This window comes from Oryctolagus cuniculus, chromosome X (assembly GCF_964237555.1).
Source record: "Oryctolagus cuniculus chromosome X, mOryCun1.1, whole genome shotgun sequence".
Lineage (NCBI taxonomy): Eukaryota > Metazoa > Chordata > Mammalia > Lagomorpha > Leporidae > Oryctolagus > Oryctolagus cuniculus.
Genome location: NC_091453.1, coordinates 125731462 through 125739071, shown reverse-complemented (window position 1 = coordinate 125739071; position 7610 = coordinate 125731462). Strand labels below are relative to the sequence as shown.

Genomic DNA, 7610 nt, shown 5'->3' with positions numbered 1-7610 from the left:
AGACTCGTGTATTTCAGTTGGTACAACAGCTTATATAGCCAAGGCAGCCAATCTGGTCAAGGGGTGGTCTATGCCCTAACCAATTACACCCTGTTGCCAGGCAGGCTCCTTTTGCCATGTGGTTTCCAAAGCCATCCAATCACAGCCTGTTGCCAGGCACGCTCCGTTGCCAGGTGGGATTCAAAGCCATTCCTGAGTAACTGACGCTGACTTGCCAGTGGCCATCTTGGCATGGCCTTCTCATTCCACCACACTCACTCACAGAGATCTTTCATTTAGGTCATTTTTTTTTTTGCCAGAATGTCTTGGCTTTCCATGTCTGAAATACTCTCATGGGCTTTTTAGCCAGATCCGATTGCCTTAAGGACTGATTTTGAGGCCAGAGTGCTATTTAGGACATCTGCCATTCTATGAGTCTGCTGTGTATCCTGCTTCCCATGTTGGATTGGTCTCTCCTTTTTAATTCTATCAGTTAGTATTAGCAGACATTAGTCTTATTTATGTGATCCCTTTGACTCTTAATCCTATCATTATGATCAATTATGAACTGAAACTGATCACTTTGACTAGTGAGATTACTGACACCATAAATAAGAGTGCCAATTGTTAAATCAACAACAGGAGTCACTGTGCACTTACTCCCCATGTAGGATCTCTGTCCTTAATGTGTTGTGCTATGCGAATTAATGGTATAATTAGTACTCAAACAGTACTTTACACTTTGTGTATGTGTGTGGGTGCAAGGTGTTGAAATCTTTACTTAGTATATACTAAATCGATCTTCTGTATATAAAGGTAATTGAAAATGAATCTTGATGTGAATGGGATGGGAGAGGAGTGGGAGATGGGATGGTTGCGGGTAGGAGGCAGGTTATGGGGAGAAAAAGCCACTATAATCCAAGAGTTGTACTTTGGAAATTTATATTTATTAAATAAAAGTTAAAAAAAATTGGTCTAGTAACCTATCTGACTTCTCCTGGTGGTCCCAGGGGAAACTGAGAATGCTTGCTTTCCCTGAAAAAGTTATCTTTAGCAAGGTCAAAAGTGCCTGCCTGCCTGCCTACTCCTTGAAAGCTTCCATTTTTACCATAGGAATAGCAAGAGAGTGGTGATCCCATCCACTTGAGCTCCCAGTTTACTGTAAACAAGTTACCTGTCCCACCCTTCTGATAGTTCTTTGTTTTATCCAGAGCAAGCCAGACAAGATAAAAAATTGCAAATCAGGTCTTTGATGAATTTTGTCCCTGCCTTATAAGGGAATGTCATTTTTTTTCCCCTCCCCAAAATTGTGCTTAAAAACTCCAGTGCCATGGGCCCCTTCTTGGGTTTTTTCCTCTTTTGGAGTCTGCCTCCATGCCACTCTGGCTCGAGGTTTTGACTCTAATAAATCTTGCTTTTAAATCTCAAAAAAATATGTATTGGTTTATTTTATTATCAATCTATTTGAACCTTGGTTTTCTGATCAATTTTAAAAATAATTATAAAGATTTTCATACATGGGGTATAATTTGTTTTGTTAAGTAGGGGTTGCATACATTATTAGTTGATTAGTTTTTAGCTTACATGGTACTTGCCTTTTGAATTGTGTGTGTTGGTGTGTGTGTCATTTTGTATTTTTGTATTAAGGAGTGAGTTCATTTTTTAAAATGTATTATTAAGTTATAAACAACTTGACATCTATAAATTGACACATACTTACAAGTTTATACAGCTAGGTAAACATTACATTCAAAATAGGAAATATTAACGATTATCTCTGAAAGATCACCTCCCATTGATTGATCCACATTCTTGCCCCTCTCCATACACTAAATGTCCAGGCAACTATTGACCTGCTTTCATTCAGTACAAACTAGATTTTATGTTCCAAATTTTTATCAAAATGGAACTCAACAGGAAAGTTTTATTTTTTTAAGCTGGACATTTTCTTCAGCACAATTATTATGAAATTCATTCAATATCATTAGATGACTTTGTTACTGGAGGGAAAGCTGTGGAAGCCGTGGGGTTCTTGTCTTCATGCAAGAAAGAATTCAGGCATGAGACAGAGTGTGGAGCGATAAGGCTTTATGGGGGATAGGGCATCCGTCAAGACAAAAGGGACCGAGAGAGAGCTCCCAGTCACTCAGACTAGGGGAGAGCAAGGTTATGTGGTTGAGTGGAGAGAACACACCTGGGCAGGCCAGGCCGGTGGCTCAGCAGAGAGGCAGAGGCTGAGCATGCAGTCTGTTTGGACTCCCTAGGTTTTTAAGGGAGTCTGTTTACTCACCTCCCCCTCTCCTCCAGGACAGAGGATGGAGAGTCCTGGCAGAAGGGTTTGTTGGGTGAAAATTAGCAAATTCCTCCCCAGATTTGCTGGTGCCAGGGAGCTTCCCTTTGGGCATGTCTGAGAAGGTTTTATTGCCCCATGTTATCAGGTAACCCATTTGGTCCTGAGGAGAGAGAATTCTGGGAGCTTTCCTTGGGGGAAGGGCTGGGACCACCTGGGAGGTTATCAGGGTCTGAGCAGGACTTTGAAGTGCAAGATGCTGGGATTCTGGAGCTTCCACAGTAGGTGCTGGTTTCAGGCCTCTCACACACATAGGCTCAATTTCTGACTTCCTACCTAACAACTTGAGTTCATTTGTTTTAAGGTTCAGTAGTATTCCATGGTCTGAATATTCAGAGTTTTTTTTCCTAAATGAATTCATCTATTAATAGATATATGTCTTCAGTTTGGAGTTTGGGCTTTGACTATTAGAAAAAAGGTATCTATGAGCTTTGATTAAAAATATCTGTGGGGAAGTATACTTTAATTCTCTTTGCTAGATCATATAGCAGTCATATGTCTACTATAGGAAACTAGTAAAGTGTTTTACAAATTGGTTGTGCCATTTTACATTCTTATCAGTTTACAAATGTTCTGGTCAATCTGAATCTTTGCTACTAGTTGTTAATGCATGTTGTTTTAATTCTTCCCTTTTGGATTTTATATCCTAAAGTTTCATTTTGGTTTTAGTTTGAATTTCCCTATTCACAGATGATGTAGAACATCTTTTAACATGATGGATTCCCAATCCTGATTTATTTTTGTGAAGTGGCTGCTGAAACCTTTTGGTCACTTTAATAATGTTTGATTTCCTATTAATGAAAGACCAGGGTTGGGAAGTGAAGGGATAAATAAAAACAGTCTGGTGCCTGTGTCATCAGGTATCTAGTGAAAGGTCAGGGCTGAGGCAAAAGTAGGAGTTGTGTAGATTCTGTCATAGATGAGGGCATGTAAGGGCACATCTGATTTCCTGTATCCTCCTGTTTTCCACTTCTATTTTGGCAATAGTTCCTTTGCCAGATCATTTAAGATCTCTCTTTTGTTTTAAAGTATTCCCAAAAGATGCCCATGGCAGAGAGATGATACTAGCTACTTCGTCATCAGCACCATTCCAGTGATTTTCACTGGCTTCAAGTCAGGAATCTGAAAACAATGTCCTTGCAATCAATTAGAGTCCAAATCTTTTCAATAAAATGAGAGACTTCAGGTTCACACAAAGTAGCAGGGACCCTTTCTCCTTGACATCTTGGCTAAGTACGGGGCAACCAAGGAAAAACTCGGAAAAGAGGAAAGAACTTGTTAGTAAGCTCAAGTCCAAAAGAACAGCAGAGCTTCAGGACATCTTAGAAACTGTCACCCAACAGAAATACTCAGATCAGCCATGCATTTACCAATCCCTACCTAAAAATAGAATGTGACATAGGCAGCCTCATTTTTCCTTTCCTACATTCATTTGAGATCTCTTCAGCAACAAAAATAAGCCCTGCTGATAATAAACTGCCAAGGAAGGCACTGTTCTCCCCAGAAAGCAAGATGGATCTCACACATACATAAAATCTGAATTATAGAAGTATTTGTGTCCCTTTGATCTGAGACTTCCCTGGATCAGTGATAGAAGCATATAGTTAGGAAGGACTGGCAAGTGAGGTACACACCAAGCACTGGGCCTTGATGGCCTCCTTGCCTAGAGGGCCTTGTTATGTGTTTCTGTTAGGCCATCACAAAACACACCAAACACCAGAGTAAGGGAGAGGGTTTATTGGGGAAACCCAGTAGGCTGGAGGGAAGGGGTGAAGAAAGAAAAGAGAGAGGAGAGTATAAGAGAGACAGAGAGGAGAGGAGCTAGCGAGGAAAGAAGAGAGATGAGAGGGGGAGAGGAGCCAAGAGAGCCACGTGTTCAGGAACAGGCCATTTTAAAACTTTGCCAGAGAATGGGCAGGGAAGCAGAAGCAGCATTAGGATGGGAGTGGGGATTGGCACAGGTAGTTGGGCCATGTGGCTACCTGGCTTTCAGCAACGGCAGCGGGAACCAGGGCATAGGATGTAAATCAGGGTATGGATCGCGCCATAGATAAAACTGTGCCAGTTTCCTAACAGGCCTGAAACCCCTTTTCTCTACCTAGAGATAACAGGCAGTCAGATAACACCTACCCTGAAGAATGTAGCCACATTGCATGACTTAGGAAGATCTCTTTCTTCCTTAAGGCTTAAGGCACCATGCCTTATCTGAAACTACAGGAAGGACCAGCCTTAGAAATACCTGCTCAGTTAGGCACCATCAAACAGGTATAATTGGGAGCCAGGAAGTACCAGATTAAAAACAAAAAAAAACCAGACCAAACTAGCACCAGTAAGACTCAGAAAATTAAATTATCATTGAGAAAAAACAAAATCCCTAAAAGCAGGCCAGGACTTTTATGTTAAACCTAAGCTAGGTAAAGGCCTACTAAGATAAAAGATTTAAATAGGGTCTGGAATCCATCCCCTATCATAATATTCAAAATGTCCAGGATACAAAAGGAAATCACCCAATATACTTATAATAAGAAAAATCACAACATGTATGAGAAAAGATAATAACCCACAACTATATCAAGAGGAATCAGATGTTATAATATTCTCTAAAGCAACCATCATAAAAAGTTTTAACAAGAAATTATTATTGCTATGGAAACAAATGACAAAGAAAGCATTAGAAACAAAATAGACATTGTTGAAAAGGTAACACATTGAAATTATACTACTAAGAAATACAAAAGCTAACAAGAAAAACTTGATAGTCTCAGTAGTAAAGATAACAAAGGATAGAATCATTGAACTTGAAGACAGAAACAATAGAAATTGCACAATCTAAATGTAAGAGAAAGTAAATAAAAAAAAGCATCTCTGGTATAATTATAATATGCAAGGGCCTGTGGCATAATAATAAAATAGGCAACATACATGCAGAGTCATAGAGAGAAAAAGATAGTGGGACTGAAAAATTTTAGGAAACCATGGCAGAATATTTTGCAAATTTGGGAAAAGGCATAAACCTACAGATTCAAAAATCTAAACAGATTTCAGATAAGATTAATCTAGTGAACTCCATGCCAAGACATATTGTAATTAAACTTCTCATTAGAACAAAACAGGAAATGAATTTGACAATGGCCAGAGAAAAATGAGACATTTACTATAGGGAAAGACAAATTCAAATTAAAGGAGTTTCTTTAGAAAAACAATTGACCTTTGAGACATACAAAGTAGTTTTTCGTGTCCCAACTATGTAACATTGCAAATCCTCAGAATGATGCAGGCAAGTATTCTAGGTATGAGAGGAAGAAGAAAAAGGGGAAATGCTTATTTTCCCTCAGTCATGAAATCTCTCCCATCAAATGTACAACAGGTGAAGGGATAAGGACTCAGGGAAAGACAGAATGGGAGAGAAGAGTGAGGAAAAAGTGCTTAGTTACTTTCCAGGTCTTTTGAGTTTCTCTTAAGGACCCCTTATTGAGTGCGACTGTTGGAGTATTGACTGAAATTGCCTAATAAGAGAATATGGGATGGGGATTGGATAGAATTGCCATCTTGAGCCATGTTGTGTGCAGTACTCCACTTCAAGAGGTGCCACTCATGTGTATGTGATATGATTGGCATCTCTTAGAGGGATGTAATGTACAACAGGTACAACCTCAGAGCTTTCTCTGAGAAAAGGAGTGTGATTATATCTACATACATGTCATTTCTTGAGTCTCACAACCACCCACTCAGTACTAGTGCAAATCATTGGACACTTTCAAGAGCTTTTTATGGGATCAAAGCTAGGGAATGAAGTTCTTTAGGAATAGCCTCATCAGCAGATTCTTCATGTCTATATATTACTGTTCAGAAAATCAATTCTAACACCTTCAGTCATGCTGTGTACAGTAGCCTACTCAGGAAGGCATTATTCATGTATTTTGATGTGTGAATGGTACACTTCTGAGTAGAGTAATGTGCAACATGGACAACATTCGTAGTACTGGTGATAATGGGTAGATCTTCAGTCATAGAGCTGCACTTTCTTGAACACTGTTACCCAACCTTCAGTGGTATGTCACTTCCAAAGACTTTCTGAAGCAACTCTTGGAACACTTGACTCAGAATGGGAGGGGCTCTGGAAAATCCCTAATGTACATTTTTCAGACTTTTATTGTTTTTTCTCCATAAAAGGAACAAGGTTTGGGGTACAAACATAATCTTCCTTCTCTTGTACTCCTTAGCATTCCCTCTCTACGCAAACCAAATGCACTTCTTGCCTTAAAATCCCCTAAAAAGTTTACACCTATATGCTTTGCTCATAATATTTAAGCCTTTTCTTCAGGTAGATCATACAATCTTCTGCTCTTACTAAACCACAAACTCTGAATCCTCTTATGGAGGATTCTCTTCAAGTCTTAGAATCTCTTAAACTGCTCTGAATATTCCAATGTATCCTTGATGATTGCATAATATAAATAGAGTCTCAGACAGTGCCGAAGTCCAGTTCCCAACTGGATTATTAAGCTGATTTTTAAGCTGATATTTTTAATTTCAAAAAAATTAAAAATTTTGATTGACATATAATTACGCATATGAATGTATGGGGTGAAATGTGATGTTTCAACACATGTATATATTGTGTAATATTAAATTAGAGTGATGAGCACATCCATTGTTTCAAACATTTACTGATTCTCTGTGGCAAGAAAACTGAAAATTTTCTAGCTACTTTGAAATATGTATTACTGTTAACTGTGGTTACCATACTATGCAATAGTATACTAGAATGTGTTCTTCCTCATTCCCTAACAGTAACATTGTATCCATTAACCAATTCTCACACCTCCTACCCCCACACATCCTGCTCCCTTTCCCTCCACAGCCTCTGAAACTTATATTCTACTCTTCATTTCTATGAGGTCAAATTTTTCAGATTTTACCTATGAGTGAGGTCATATGATATTTGTCTTTTTGTGCCTGGTTTATTTCACCTAACCTAACGTTGTCTAGGGCCATCCACGTTGCTTTGAATGACACAATTTCAACGTTATTTAATTTCTGTATTCAGTATGTACATTCCATTGAGTATATGTACCACATTTTATTTATCCATTCTTTCTTTGATGGCTACTTATTGTGAATAGTGCAGCAATAAACAAGGGAGTACAATGTCTGATTGACAGATTGATTTCATTTCCTTAGGATATATTTGTATATCTAGCAGTGAGAGTGATGCTTTGTAGGATAGCTCTGCTTTTCTTTTGAAGGGATATTAAGCAATTTTGTGCCAAAAATATTG

General features: G+C 38.7%; 1 non-coding gene across 1 annotated transcript; it reads left to right on the top strand.

Annotated features, from left to right (window-relative positions):
- The first annotated feature begins 6222 nt into the window (after positions 1-6222).
- MIR506 (microRNA mir-506) lies at positions 6223-6280 on the top strand. The gene has a single exon (NR_162671.1). It is a non-coding gene; the product is annotated as a microRNA mir-506 (primary transcript).
- Positions 6281-7610: the final 1330 nt, after the last annotated feature.